We start from the raw sequence: 16,022 nt of genomic DNA, 5'->3' as shown, positions 1-16,022 counted from the left end.
GAGAGAGAGAGAGAGAGAGAGAGAGAGAGAGATTATTAAGAAGGGAGGGCGTCATACGTGCACCCTTCCTTCGAGGTTCTTCATCTTCGTCTTCCCCGGAGTGTTCATATTCGGGATGTTTGGCACAGGTGTTTCCTCCTCCTCCTCCTCCTCCTCCTCCTCCTCCTCCTCCTCCTCCTCCTCCTCCTCCTCCTCCTCCTCCTCCTCCTCCTCCTCCTCCTCCTTTTTTGTTCCTTCTCCATTTTCCTCATTCTTCGTAATTTTTTGCTTTCCTTTTCCTTGAATTCGTCGTTTCCTCCTCCTCCTCCTCCTCCTCCTCTTCTTCCTCCTCCTCCTCCTCCTCCTCCTCCTCCTCCTTTTGCTCTTCCGTTGCCACCACCACCACCACCACCACCACCGTCTTGCCCTCACTCATAACGCACCTGACCTTTAAGATCAATGCTTCGGTATTAACACCTAGTCCTTTGTTCCTCATGACCTTTCGCCGACACAAGACCAGTGCACCTACAACCCAGCCCCCCTCGCCCCCTAACGCCCCTCCTCCGCTGCGGGTGAGTCCAAGGCGATTATTGAGATATTCAGGCGTGGACAGGTGTGTGGAAGGGCACGTAAGCAGGTATGCGGGTAGTTGGCGGGGCGAGGGACAGGTGGTGGGGGAGGGTTGGGTTGCAGTGCATGTGTATTAGGCAGAGAAAAGGCCGTAATGCTGATAAAAAGAAGGACATTAGTTATTCAAATGCGTGGTACATTAAAATTAGACATTTATAAGGTACTAATGCAAATTTTATAAGAAAACAAGTGGCTTAGGTATCCAGAACACATAAATGAGGTAGATAATAGATTGCATTACATGTATTAAAGAAGAATGAAAATGAAATCCATTGAAATAAATATTTGAGACAAGACACGTAGATGCAGAGGACAGGTTGAGCGCCCAACAGTTCCTGAAGGCACTGAAGGCTACATTTTTTTCCACCTCAGTTTCATCCTCGATTGTATTTTTTCTTCCTCTCCGTCCATCCAACTTTTCCTTCGTCATCCTACTCCTCCACCTGCAGCTTCTATCCCTCTACTTCCTCCTCCAGATATGTATTCTCTTACCTTTTCCTCCTTCTTCATTCTTTTTCTCCCTCGTCATCTTTCCCTTTTCCCTCCACCACTCCTGCCTATCCACCCATCACGTTTTCCTCCATCGATCTGGCCGATACCCTCCCTCACCACCATCATCATCCTCACTTTTCACTCAACCTTTCCCTGCATCCCCTCACCACCACCATCACCATTTTTCCCTCCTCCACTCTCCCCACCTTACGGATCTCCTCCATGAACTCATCTTTTCCTCAACTCTCACCTCCCCGACCTACTCTCCGTCTCTCCTTCCCTCCCTCTCTCCCTTCTCGCACTCTCCACGCCCTTCTCTCATTCTTTACTTTTGTTTATTTTTCTTTTACTCTTCTGTACAGTTGTTTAAAAAAAAAAGGTTGATTTTTTTTGTCAGTTTCAAGGTCGTTCGTTTCGTGTGTGTGTGTGTGTGTGTGTGTGTGTGTGTGTGTGTGTGTGTGTGTGTGTGTGTGTGTGTGTGTGTGTGTGTGTGTGTGTGTGTGTGAACTTATTTTACTATCTTCTCCCTTTTCATTTAGTGTCCATTTTCACAGTCTCTCTCTCTCTCTCTCTCTCTCTCTCTCTCTCTCTCTCTCTCTCTCTCTCTCTCTCTCTCTCTCTCTCTCTCTCTCTCTCTCTCTCTCTCTCTCTCTCTCTCTCTCTCTCTCTCTCTCTCTCTCTCTCTCTCTCTCTCTCTCTCTCTCTCTCTCTCTCTCTCTGGTCACCTCTTACCCTTCTTCCCTTCTCTAGATTAATTTGATCATCTATACGTCCTTCATCCATATAAACTCTCTCTCTCTCTCTCTCTCTCTCTCTCTCTCTCTCTCTCTCTCTCTCTCTCTCTCTCTCTCTCTCTCTCTCTCTCTCTCTCTCTCTCTCTCTCTCTCTCTCTCTCTCTCTCTCTCTCTCTCTCTCTCTCTCATTACTCATAACTTCTGTCGTTCGTTTCTGAATTTTTGTACCAACGTAGTGTCTCCTTTTCTTCCTTCCTTCCTTCCTTCCTTCCTTCCTTTCTTCCTTCCTTTCTTCCTTCCTTCCTTCCTTCCTTCCTTCCTTCCTACATCACATCCATTCTCCCTTCCTTCCTTCCTTTCTTCCTTGCTATCTAATTTTCTTCCTTTCTTTCTTCTTTTTGTCCATTCCTTTGTCGTTTCCTTCCTTAATTCCTTCGTATCTTCCTTCCTTCCTTCCTTCCTTCCTTTCTTCTCTCTCTGCTCATCCTTTACTCTACTTTTCTCATTTCCACAACACGTATCTATCTTCCTTCCACACCAATTCCTCCAAGTCTCCTGCTTCCCTTGCATTTTATACTCTGATTTCCCCTTCTTTCCTCTCTCCTACGCTTTTCCTTGCTTTGCTACTCAGACCCTTCCTCCTGTTCGTCCCTGCTTTCCCTCCTTCCCTCTTTCCCTCCACCTCTCCTTCTGTCCACCTCTCCTTCCCTTCATACCAGGTCTAACTCGCGGCCATCGCTTCCCTTCCTTCCATTACGTCACTGCCTGGACAGCTTTTCCCTCCACTTTCCTTCCCATGTACTCCTCCTCCTCCTCCTCCTCCTCCTCCTCCTCCTCCTCCTCCTCCTCCTCCTCCTCCTCCTCTTGTTTGGCCCTTGTCTGTTTCTTTCTTTCTTCTGGTTCTATTTTTAACCTTCGTTTTCTTTGTTTTTAACTTGTATCATTCTAGTTGTCCTCCTCCTCCTCCTCCTCCTCCTCCTCCTCCTCCTCCTCCTCCTCCTCCTCCTCCTCCTCCTCCTCCTCCTTCTCCTTTTCGTTTCTTTTCTTTTTCTTTTTCTTCTTGTTCTTGTTCTTGTTCTTGTTCTTCTTTTTCTTGTGTTTCCTCCTCCTCCTCATTTTTGTGTTGTTATTATTGTTATGGCGCCTTTTTCGCTAATTTTGTTGCTACTGTTGGTCTTATTCCTCCTCCTCCTCCTCCTCCTCCTCCTCCTCCTCCTCTTCTTCTTCTTCTTCTTCTTCTTCTTCTTCTTCTTCTTCTTCTTCTTCTTCTTGACTGTTTTCTGTTAGATTGAACCTTCTTTTCTTATCGTCATATTCTTCGTTATTTTCTTTACTCATCTATTTTCTCTTTTTTTTTATTTTGTTTCCTTGGCTTCAGGAGTGAGAGCTTCAAGACTCAGCCGCGATCTTACTTCTGATGAACGGTGACTTTTATTAAGAGTAGTTGTTGTGGTAGTAGTAGTAGTAGTAGTAGTAGTAGTAGTTGTAGTAGTAATAGTAGTAGTAGTAGAAGCGAAACAATGTGGAGAGAAAAGTAGGTATAAATGCGGACAAAAGAAAGAACAATGATAATAATAACAGTAATAATAATAGTAACAGTAATGATAATAATAATGATAATAGTAATAGTAATAATAATAATAATAATAATAATGATAATAATAATAATAATAATAATAATAATAATAATAATAATAATAATAGTAATAATAATAATAATAATAATACCGCAATTATATGGTATTATTATTATTATTATTATTATTATTATTATTATTATTATTATTATTATTATTATTATTATTATTATTACTATCATCATCATCATCATCATCATCATCAACATCAATATCATCATCATCACCATTACTATTATTATTATCATTATTATTATTATCATCACTGTCATCCTCTTCATCATCATCATCATCATCATCATCATCATCATCATCATCATCATCATCATCATCATCATCTTCATCATCATCATCAACGCGTCTGTTTTCTATCTTCCTATAACTTCTCCTCCTCCTCCTCCTCCTCCTCCTCCTCCTCCTCCTCCTCCTCCTCCTCCTCCTCCTCCTCCTCCTCCTCCTCCTCCTCCTCCTCCTGCTCTACTTATATACCTGAATTTTTTCCCTTTACAATTTTCTCAAGTTTCATCTCTTCTTTCCAACTACCTTTTTTTTTTGTCGTTTTTCCCCTCTTCTTCCGTTTTCTTTCTGTAGTTATTTTCTTTTTCCTTGCTTTTCTGTATTTTTCATGTTTCTGTCTGATTTGTTTTTGTTGTTCTTCCTTTTGTTCGTTTATGTTCCCTTTATTTTTTTTATCTGCACACTGTTTTGCTTTTACAGTTTGAATGTTTCTGTTCTTTTTCCTTCCTCCTCTTCCTTCTCCTCCTCCTTATTCGTGTTATCATCGTCATCGTCACCATCTTTGCCGTTATCATTACTTATTCCTATCAGTGCTCCTTCCTTCTCTTTCCTCTTATTCTCCCTCCGTTCACCTCCTCCCATCTTTCCTAGTTTTCTTATTCCTTCCACTTATCTTAGTTTCCTGTCTGTCCTCCGTTCTTCGTTATCATTTTGGCTGTCTCCTCTTCTTGTTTCCTCCTCCTCATCTTAGCCATCCTTTTTCTTTCCCTTGTTTTCCTTCTCTTAGCCTTCCAGTTGTTCCATTCTTTTTTTAGTTTTCCTCTTCTCCCATTCTGGTCCTCATCTTAGTATTCTTCCATTGCTCTCCTTCTCAGATATGTTTTTTTTTTACTTTCTTTCCCTTTTTCCTTGTCTGTCTTATCCATCTTTCTTTAGTCTTCTTTTCGTCCTAGGGTTCCTCTTCTCCCATTCTTCCTCTCATTTTACTATCCTTTCCTTCCCTTCACTTATGTCTTCCTCCTTTTTTTCTCTCTCTATTCCTTGTCTGTCATCCCTCCTCCTTAGTCTTCTATCTTTGTCATCGTCCTCTTCCTCCATTCTTCTCCTCATGTTATTCTTCTCCTTTTCCTTTTCTTCATTTATGTCTTCTTCCCTTTCTCCTTGTTTTATCCCTCCACCTTAGTCCTCATCTTGCTTTTCTTTCCTTCTCTTCATTTATGTCTTCTTCCCTTTCTCATTGTTTTATCCTTCCATCTTGGTCCTCATCTTACTATTCTTCTTTTTCCTTCCCCTCATATATGCCTTCTTCCCTTTCTCCTTGTTTTATCTATTTATACTAATCCACTTCTCCCTTCCTCCTCCTCCCTTTAGCCCTTCTCGTCCCCCTCCTCAGCTCAACCTCCTTCCTCGCCTTCCTTCCTCGTCCTCGTCTTCACCTTTGCCATATATCCATCCAGGCCGGGTCGTCTTGCTACCTCCCTGACGTCTCGCCGGACAAATGTTCAATAACCTCGTATTCCCAGGCCTCCTCTCGTCCCTCACGCTTTCCCTTCTCTCTCTCTCTCTCTCTCTCTCTCTCTCTCTCTCTCTCTCTCTCTCTCTCTCTCTCTCTCTCTCTCTCTGGTATCGTCTTATCGTTTGGTTTTGTTCGTTTTTGTTTTTGTAAGCGTTTCAGGAGTTGCCGGAGGTTTATTGTCTCCGACCCCCCGATCGTTCAGTTCTGTGTTTGCCCAACGCTCCCCCTCACCTTCTTCCTCCCCACTCCCTTCCCTTCCCCTCGCCCTCCTTTCCTGCCTTCCCTATCTTCCTCCCTCTCCCCCTGGCACGTCTCTCCCTGATTACCCTCTCTTTCGCTTCCTCCCTTCCTCCACCACCTCCTCCTCCTCCTCCTCCTCCTCCTCCTCCTCCTCCTCCTCCTCCTCCTCCTCCTCCTCCTCCTCCTCCTCAACCATCACTGCCATCACCTTTTCCTTCTTCGCCTCCTTCTCGGCCTCCTCCTCCTCCGGTTCTTACTCCGCTGGTCTTATCTCTGTTCCATTCTTACATGTTCTGTCCCATGTCATAATTTTCTGTTCCATTTTCATGTTTCTTCGCGACTTGTCAATGTTTCCTTTCCTCCTTTCCTTTTCCCTTTTTGCTTGCCACCTTTTGCTCTCGAAAGATCCTCCGACTCGTTTCGTAATCCTCCTCCTCCTCCTCCTCCTCCTCCTCCTCCTCCTCCTCCTCCTCCTCCTCCTCCTCCTCCTCCTCCTCCTCCTCCTCCTCCTCCTCCTCCTTTTCCACCCGTCCGTCAAACCTGCTATCCTCCATCCAGCAGTAAAGCCTGTTTCCTCTTTCCTCCCTCAATGTTCCTCCCTTTCTATCTATCTCACTTCCCCTTTCTCTCCCCTCTGCACGCCTCCCCTCCCTTCTGCACCCTCACCACGCCTCCCCTGACTCCCCGCGCCCCCCCACAATCAGGCCGGGTCCTCAAGACACAGGTCGGCCCGGCGAGATCTGTGATTTTTTGTGCCGGCTGGTCGGGGGCCGATCGATAGCGGGCACCATTGCAGGAGTACTGTCAAGGCCCCCCTGGCAAGCCTCCCAAGACGTGGCCCGCCCCCTTCCTCCTCCTCCTCCTCCTCCTCCTCCTCCTCCTCCTCCTCCTCCGCCTCGACTCTGTTTGTCTTCCGCCTTCCCTCCTATCCCTCCTTTTGTTCCATGGTGCCCGCGCCTCCTCGCTTCGGTAGCATCACCTTTGCAGGGAAGCGGCGTTGTTCTCTCCCTGTTTGCTTCACGCCCCTCCACTCGTCTTTGATTCGCCCTTTCGAGAGGAACACAGACAGAGGGACTGTAAGAGAGACAGAAAGAGAGCGCGAGACCCCGTATTATTAGTATTTTTGTGTGTGTCCACGTGTGTGTGTGTGTGTGTGTGTGTGTGTGTGTGTGTGTGTGTGTGTGTGTGTGTGTGTGTGCGTGTGGGTGGATGGATGGGTGTGGATGTGTGTTTGTATGTGTGTGTCTGTGTGTGTGATCTTTTGTTCGTGATGCTTATATCAGCTCTCTCTCTCTCTCTCTCTCTCTCTCTCTCTCTCTCTCTCTCTCTCTCTCTCTCTCTCTCTCTCTCTCTCTCTCTCTCTCTCTCTCTCTCTCTCTCTCTCTCTCTCTCTCTCTCTCTCTCTCTCTCTCTCTCTCTCTCTCTCTCTCTCTCTCTCTCTCTCTCTCTCTCTCTCTCTCTCTCTCATTGCTTCGTTAAATGCTTTTGTTCCCGCCTCTCCCGTTAGTGTTTCTCTCTTGCTCGCTGCTCGTTGCTATTGTTATTGTTGCTTGTTAGCGAGTAGCTGGTGTTTCGGTGTTGTTTTGTTGTTTTAAGTGTAGTAGTAGTTGCTGGTTTTTTTTTTTTATTATTGTTGCTCTTGTTGTTGTTGTTGTTGTTGTTGTTGTTGTTGTTGTTGTTGTTGTTGTTGCTGTTGTTGTTGTTGTTGTTGATTCAATCGGTTTTCGTTTTTGTTGTTAGTAGTTTTCGGTGCTTTGAAGAGTTTTGTTACATTTTTAATATTAGTTTTTTTTTTTTTTTTTGTGTGTGTGTGTGTGTGTGTGTGTGTGTGTGTGTGTGTGTGTGTGTGTGTGTGTGTGTGTGTGTGTGTGTGTGTGTGTGTGTGTGTGTGTGTGTGTGTGTGTGTGTTTGTTTTTCATGTTTGACGTGTGTTATACTTTGCGGGTGTTTTTGTTGTTTGGTTTATTAAGTGTTGATGATGATGATAACGATGATGATATTGATGATGATGATGTTGCTGTTATTGCTGTTATTTTTTTCCCTTCTTGAATAAAGTCCCCCATGATAATCTATCTCCTCTTCGACTCTTTTTTTTTTTTTCTCTTTGAATTATCATGTGAACAAGTTTTCTGTTTTTCTTACCATATTAGAACACGTATACAAATTCACGCACACATGCAGACATACATATATACATACATGAATACATATATTTTTGCCTGCTTGCCTGACCCCACTATTTACTGTTTGTGTGTGTGTGTGTGTGTGTGTGTGTGTGTGTGTGTGTGTGTGTGTGTAGATGGTTCCTTCGCAATCTCGTGCCAATACACTCACGTCTTTGGCCTCGTTCTCTCCCCTGCTGTGGTTATTTTGGCCGTGTTTGTTAGTAATATATTTGCTGTGTGGGTTATTTTTCCCTCACGATCACGGGAGGGAGGGAGGGAAGGAGCGAGAGGTGGAGGTGAGGGGAGGGGCGCCGGCAGATGGGGACAGATGGCGTAGAGGAAAAGGGAGGGACAGATGGAAGGGAGTACTAGCTCCTTCATATATCAGGGAGAGAGGGAGAGAGCCCGTGGCAGTCTCCCCTCCCTTTCTCATAGGCTCCTCCCGCCATCACTCCTTTCCTTCATCTCTCCCTCGCCCTCTTTGCCAGCCAGCCAGCCAGCTTCCCTCTTACCTTACCCTCTTCCCTCCTTACCTCCCTCACTCCCTGCTCTCTCGGCTAGCTCATCAGCCTCCTCCTCACCATCATCTTCCTCCTCTCCCTCCTTACTTGCCTTGCCTCCCGCGCTTCTTCCCTGTCTCCTTTCCTCCTCTCCTCCCTCCCTCCTTCCCATCCTCCCTCCCCGGACAGCCAATTATTCTCTCTCATCCAAGCCTTTTGACAATCTTCGCTCGCCAACTAAACCAACTATTGGAGTGGCTTGTGCTTCTAACTAGATGCTCCTCTTCTCACTTGCCCCGCGTCCTTGTGTTCGGCGCAGGATCACCACTGCGGGAATAGCAAACTTGCGGTGGTGTATTGATGAGGAATCGCCCACTCCCCTCTTTGAAGGCATTAACTGTATTATGTCAACGGTAGGGTGGGTTTTTAATTCTGTCATTACTGCTTCTGTAGGGTGTTTTTCAATTTTTTCTTTTCTATTTGATTATTTTCTGAAGGTTTGGTTTAATTTTTTTTTTTTTTTGTGGTGTATGTGTTAGTGAATGTTTGTGTGTGTGTGTGTGTGTGTGTGTGTGTGTGTGTGTGTGTGTGTGTGTGTGTGTGTGTGTTTGTTTTAGAGTCTTCTTCTTCTTCTTCTTCTTCTTTTCTTTTTCTTTTCTTCTTCTTCTTCTTCTTCTTCTTCTTCTTCTTCTTCTTCTTCTTCTTCTTCTTCTTCTTCTTCTTCTTCTTCTTCTTCTTCTTCTTTTTCTTTTTCTTCTTCTTTTCATTTTCTTCTACTTCTTGTTCTTCTTTCTCTTGTTTTTCTTTCTCATCTTTTCTTTTTCTTTTCTTCTTTTCCTCCTCCTCCTCCTCCTCCTCCTCCTCCTCCTCCTCCTCCTCCTCCTCCTCCTCCTCCTCCTCCTCCTCCACCAGCACCACCACCACCACCACCACGACCACCTCGCCTAAGGATGCGTCGCACTATTTCGCTATCAAAACATTTCCGCCCATTCACGTTTTTTCATTGCTGTCACCTTTTTTGCGTGTGCCATAGGTGCTCCAGGTGGCCCTCAGGTGTGCCTTGGGGGAAAAGGTGCAGCGGGACACACCAGGTACAGACAGGTACTCATCCTGCCACGCCACCTGTCCTGTTTTCTCTTCGCCTCGTTCACCTACAAGGGCGGCAAAGGATTCTCTTACTGCCGGAAGTGAGGCTTGCTGTGTACTTTCGAAGTTTTGGTGCTGCTGTTTCTTTCTTGTGGTTCTTGTGTTGGGGAATGATTTTCTGCTACGTCCAGAGGTGGGGTTTATGAGATCTAGGGCTTTTATTATGGTCCCCCTTGTATTGTTTCCTTCTTTAAATACTGTAAATAAGAAGTTCTTGGGATTATAGTCTTGAAGTTTTACTATTTTATTTTTCGAAACATCAAAAAAAAAAAAAAAAGAGAAATTCTAGGGTGTTTATGTAATTGTAACACCTTTTATCAGAAATTTTTGTTCCTTTTTACATTGTTTTCTTTTTCCTTTAAACACTGATAATAAAAAAAATCGTACGCCATAGTGTTTTCTCGTATTTTCATCCCTCTATACACTGTAAATCAGGAATTTCAAGGCTTAATGTGATATTTCTTATATTTTTTCTCCTTAAACACCCCAACTGGCAGTAAAAAGGAACTTCTATTTTTTCCTTCGTTTTTTTTTTTTTATCAGCACTCGGCGATCACACGTTGATTTCATAAACAAACACAACTTCTTTACGAGAGGAAGAAAGAAGTAACATATAAAGAACAGGGAGAGTCGTCACGAGTAGAGTTTATAAAGCCTTAGAAGTTATATGTATAAAAAAAACTGATTCCCCAGTCCCTCCACAGCCCGAGGAACACGATAAACAAAGGGGCGCCGTTTCCTCGGGGGCCTCGGAGCCTTTTGAGAACAAGGACGCACCATCTTCTACGTGAGACTTGGCTAGATTTTCCCCATAGCCATAACTTGCTCAGGTCTTTTCCTCTATTCTTTATCGCCGTTGGTCAGTCCGTTTATGACACATATTTTAACCCTACAGCACCCAATAACTGTTACCATTCAGGCGGTGCCCCCTAGTATCGTCACTGTTGCCAAAAGGGGCAGGCCAGGTCGGTGGACAGCGTTGCCAGCGCCGTTGTTGTTGGGGCGTTGTCGGGGCTTCATGTTGGTGACAGTGGAGAGTCTCCTTTTGTGGGTGTTGGTGTTGTTGTTTGAAGTTGTCTTTGATGCTGTTAGCGGTGGTTATATTCATTGTTGATGGTGTGGCGGCGGTGGCTAGGCGGGGTGCGGGAGTGGTAGGTGGTGGTGTGTCGCTGCGGTGGAAGGGGAGCAGGCCTGGTGCGGGGGTGGGCGGGGGAAAGAGGAAGGGTTTGCTGGGAGATACTGTAGGCTGCCTGAAGGGAGTTTGCGAGTATGTGCTACTTGAGGAGGTGGAGTCGTGTTGGAAGAGTGGGAGTTGTGGTAGGAAAAGTGGTGTGTGGGGTTGTGGTGGAGGGGATGGTGGTGGTTGGTGGAGGGAAAGGATTGAGGGTGTGTTTGGGGATGGATGGATGGATGGATGGATGGATGGAAGGTATTTGATTGTTATTAGGGAGCTGCTAGGGTTGTGGTGGAGGTTAGCTGTGATAGTGGAGATAGGTGGTGACAGAAGCATAGAAGGTCCTTGTTGTTGATGTTGTTGTTGTTCTTGTTGGTAATGGTGATGATGATGATGATGGTGATGATGATGATGATGATGGTGATGGTGATGATGATGTGTTCGTTGTTTACTGCTAGTGATGATGTAAACTGAACAATAAATAAAGTCTGAACTACAATAGGAAAAAGAGGAGGAGGAGTAGGATGACGATTAAAAGTTGAAGGGCGAGGATGACTAAGAGGAAAAGGAGGAAAGAGCGGATGAGCACCAGCGTTATTGAAAAAGTAGCAGTAGTAGTAGTAGTAGTAGTAGTAGTAGTAGTAGTAGTAGTAGTAGGAGGAGGAGGAGGAGGAGGAGGAGGAGGAGGAGGAGGAGGAAAGGATGGATGATGATAGGAGAACACTGGTCTAATAGATAAACAACAACAATGTTACATCCGAATGAAGAAAACACCCATCATATTAACACAAAACTCAACACAGCAGGAGGAGTATCCGTCCACTCCGCCACCGACATCAAACACAATGGGAGAAAAAAAAGCGAGAAGACAGTGTTTGGTCGAAAAGGACAAATATGTATGGAGATTATGGTGATAACACACGGAAGGCAGTAGTTTGCTCCGCCTCTGTCCCGAAGCTTATCACGGCGAGGATATGGTTAAAGGATTAATGGCAAGGAAAAGAATATACGTCACCGAACTTCTTGGACTGAAAGCGAGGGACATTACGAGCAGTGGAATATTTTTGCATTAAGAAGCCTTACATAATGGAGCTCTGGACTCGCTTCTTGTTCCGAGGCGTACCACCACCACCACCACCACTCGAAGCATCGCGACTCCAGAGAGAGAGAGAGAGAGAGAGAGAGAGAGAGAGAGAGAGAGAGAGAGAGAGAGAGAGAGAGAGAGAGAGAGAGAGAGAGAGATTTTTAAGGTAAAGTTCCTCCCATATTCTCTCTTTACTACTTGTTTACTCTTTCCATTATCTCATGTGGTTTTCTTTTCCTTACTCATAAATTATGCTGGAAATTTTATACTCTTGAATAATTCCTCATTGGATTATAGTGTATACAAATGTACAGAAGAAAGTATAAAGAACGGTAGGCTTAGAAAGGGACAAGATAGATGGATACATTGAGACGAGAAATGGATGGATGCACAGGAAGGAATGAATGTAAAGTATGGATGGATGAATGGATGTATAGATGGGGGAAAGGGGTGGATTAGTGAGGGAGTAAGGGGGGACTATAAAAGAGTGACTAGGAGAGAAAGGGAGAAGATGAATGGATAGAGATGGACATGAATGAATAAATGAAAGTATGGAAGGAATGAACGGTAAAGTATGGAAGGATGGGCAGAGGAAGGAAGGAAAGGGTTAAAGAGAGAGAGAGAGAGAGAGAGAGAGAGAGAGAGAGAGAGAGAGAGAGAGAGAGAGAGAGAGAGAGAGAGAGAGAGAGAGAGAGAGAGAGAGAGAGAGAGAGAGAGAGAGAGAGAGAGAGAGAGAGAGAGAGAGAGACCACCTAACAGTACCCTCAAGAGTCCATTTAATTCTGTCGATTCTCTGTACAGGGCGACCAAACCTGCGTCAGGAAACTTGAGGTGCATCGAGAGGGGCTGGATTTACCCGGGTCAGGCCACGTCAGGTTACACAAGGCAATGGTGGACTCAATGCCTTATGCCTCCTGCCCCCCAAGCTCACACCTACACCCCCACCTCAGCACCTCCATCACACCACCCCCTACACCCCCACAGCCCCTCCAGCACCACGCCGCGCCGCCAGGGACAGTATTGGCAGCTGTACTGACAATAAACCCGCCGTCAGCGTTGTCAGCCATTCAGCAAAGAGCGAGAAGAGGGGAGAAAGGAGGAAAACGGGGATGGGGTGAGGAAAGGAAGATGGGTGAGGGAGGGAAGGGAGAGAAGACTTACGGGGCCGTTGGGGAGGTTTCAACAGGGAATGGAGGACAGGAGGAGGGTGTGTGTGTGGAGGCTTCCGTCACTCACCCACAGTATTGAGCCTCGGTCTTGGCAGTGGTCCTTGCTGGTGTCCACACGGCACTCACCACCTGCTTCACTGCCTCCCTCCCTCCCTCCCTCCCTCCCTCCCTCTTAAATAAATTCCATCCATGAAGATGTCTCACTGTTAATATCACCCAAAATCATTCCCACATCATGAACTCCAAGAACTTGACTTAACCTAACCTAACGTAACCTAACCTAACGTAACCTAACCTAACATAACCTAACCTAACCTAACATAACCAAACCTAACCTAACCTAACCTAACGTAACCTAACCTAATCTAACCTAACCTAACCTAACCTAACGTAACCTAACCTAACATAACCTAACCAAACCTAACCTAACCTAACCTAACCTAACGTAACCTAACCTAACCTAACCTAACCAAACTTAACCTAACCTAACCTAACCTAACGTAACCTAACCTAACCTAACCTAACCAAACCTAACCTAACCTAACCTAACCTAACATAACCTAACCTAACCTAACCTAACCAAACCTAACCTAACCTAACCTAACCTAACGTAACGTAACCTAACCCTAACCTAACCTAACCTAACGTAACCTAACCTAACTTAACCTGACCAGTTTTTTTTTTTTTTTAATTCTTTGAGGAGCTACATATAGGAAGATTTTATGAATGTAATGCTCTCAGGGGATATTTACCTATGGGGTGCTTTTCACTCGTTTTCTCTCTCTCTCTCTCTCTCTCTCTCTCTCTCTCTCTCTCTCTCTCTCTCTCTCTCTCTCTCTCTCTCTCTCTCTCTCTCTCTCTCTGTTGTTGTTGTTGTTGTTGTTGCTGTTGTTGTTGTTGTTGTTGTTGTTGTTGTTGTTGTTGTTGTTGTTGTTGTTGTTGTTGTTGCCCTCTCCTCCTCCTCCTCCTCCTCCTCCTCCTCCTCCTCCTCCTCCTCCTCCTCCTCCTCCTCCTGGCCATAGCCCCTGTACCGATTATTTCTGCTTCGTTTCCATTTTTAAAGCTATATATTTTTTGTTACTTCCGGTGCTGGCCCAGTCTTGGAAACAAATCATAGTTACCTTATTACGCTCTCTCTCTCTCTCTCTCTCTCTCTCTCTCTCTCTCTCTCTCTCTCTCTCTCTCTCTCTCTCTCTCTCTCTCTCTCTCTCTCTCTCTCTCTCTCGCTCTCGCTCTCGCTCTCTTACGGTTGAAAATATTTTCCTTCGCCTGCCGCACACTTCCCTTCTCTCACAAGTGGAGTGTTTACGTCTCCGGATCTACTGCTTCTTTTCACGTACCGAAAGACGAGTTTTATCCCTCTTTATTCCTTTTTCCCATGTATCGCCGAAGGGAAATACGTGCACGGAAAAACAGATTCATGTTATCTTCCGTTTTGTCGTGTATCAATTTTCCTTTTTTTTTTTTTTCTTTTTCTTTCTTAAAGGTGTTATTTTATTTCATTGATTTCTCTTGATATTTTTTTGTTGCGTTTTTTTTCTTTGCTCTTTTCCTCTTTGGTTTTCTTTTTTTTTTTGTTGTATATTTGTATTATCCTCCTATTTTTTTTAATTTTGTTTCTTTTTTTTCGTTTATATAATTTACGTCTGTCTTTCATTGTCTTTATATCTTCGTTAATACTTACATTATTGTGTCATCATCATCATCATCATCATCATCATCGTCATCATCATCATCATCTTCTTCTTCTTCTTCTTCTTCTTCTTCTTCTTCTTCTTCTTCTTCTTCTTCTTCTTCTTCTTCTTCTTCTTCTTCTTCTTCTTCTTCTTCTTCTTCTTCTTCTTCTTCTTCTTCTTCTTCTTCTTCTTCTTCTTCTTCTTCTTCTTCTTCTTCTTCTTCTTCTTCTTCTTCTTCTTCTTCTTCTTCTTCTTCTTCTTCTCTTCTTCTGTTTTGTTTCTTTGGCTTCTTCATAGCTTCTGTTTATATTATGGCCTCCTCCTCCTCCTCCTCCTCCTCCTCCTCCTCCTCCTCCTCCTCCTCCTCCTCCTCCTCCTCCTCCTCCTTCTCCTCCACCTCCTCCTCCTCCTCCTCCTCCTTCTCCTCCTCCTCAAGTGATCCCTCCAAGGCCTCCTCCTCGTCGTCCCCTGAGTTCGTTGGCCCAAAGAAGTGATCTCATTCACCCCCAGGACCCCAACGCTTCTCCTCCTCCTCCTCTTCCTCCTCCTCCTCCTCTTCATCTTCATCTTCCTCCTCCTCCTCCTCTTCCTCCTCCTCCTCAGGGGATTGTTTTCCTCGGTGTATTATATGTGACACTCTTGAGTATCTCTTCTAAAAATATTAAGAAATGTTTTAAGGACCATAATTCATAAACCACGAGTTGGGTTCCCGTAGGCGACACGTTTCTTTTTCTTTCTTTTTGTTATTATTTTCTTGAGTGTCCTTTTTCTTACGTTTTCTCCTTTCCTTTTTTTTTTCGTTTTCTTTAATGTATTTTTTTTTGGCTTTTTTTTGCTTTTTTCTTATTCCTTTTCTTTTTTTTTTTTATTTGGGGTTCTGTTCCTTCCTTTTCATTTTCTTCTTTTTCCTTTTTCTTTTTTTTTTTACTTCCGGTCTTTTTTTTCGTTTACTCCTTTTCTTTTCTCCTCTTTTTTTTTTTTGTAATTCTCTTCAACCTATTTTCCTTCTGCTCTTCTCCCCTTCCTTTACGTGGTTCACCTTGACACACTCCTCTTCTTTCTCTTCTTCCCTTCTCCTCCCGTTATTCCCTCGCGCTGGTTTTTCTTTCCCCATTCTATCTTCAATATTACCCTTCTCCCCCTCTCTCCTCTCCTCTTCGCCCAGTTCCGTCCCCTCTCTGTCCCCTCCCACCCCTCTTTCACCTTTCCTTCCTGATCCCCTCTTTCCATCCTCTTTCCTTCTTCTTTCGTCTCCCTTTTCCTTACTCCCTCTCTCCCTCTCTCTTCTCTCTGCCTCGTCATAGCTACTGAACATGGTCGGTGTCCAGAGAGAGAGAGAGAGAGAGAGAGAGAGAGAGAGAGAGAGAGAGAGAGAGAGAGAGAGAGAGAGAGAGAGAGAGAGAGAGAGAGAGTGCGACATATAGATTTCCAGGTTGTTTTTTAGGATAACAGCGAGTGTAGCTTGGGATGACCTGAAGCGAGGAAGCCACACACTCTCTCTCTCTCTCTCTCTCTCTCTCTCTCTCTCTCTCTCTCTCTCTCTCTCTCTCTCTCTCTCTCTCTCTCTCTCTCTCTCTCTCTCTCTCTCCATGTGTGTGTGTGTGTGTGTGTGTGTGTGTGTGTGTGTGTGTGTGTGTGTGTGT

The sequence above is a fragment of the Scylla paramamosain genome, chromosome 5 (assembly GCF_035594125.1).
Source record: "Scylla paramamosain isolate STU-SP2022 chromosome 5, ASM3559412v1, whole genome shotgun sequence".
Classification (NCBI taxonomy): Eukaryota; Metazoa; Arthropoda; class Malacostraca; order Decapoda; family Portunidae; genus Scylla; species Scylla paramamosain.
This window is presented reverse-complemented; position numbering follows the sequence as displayed.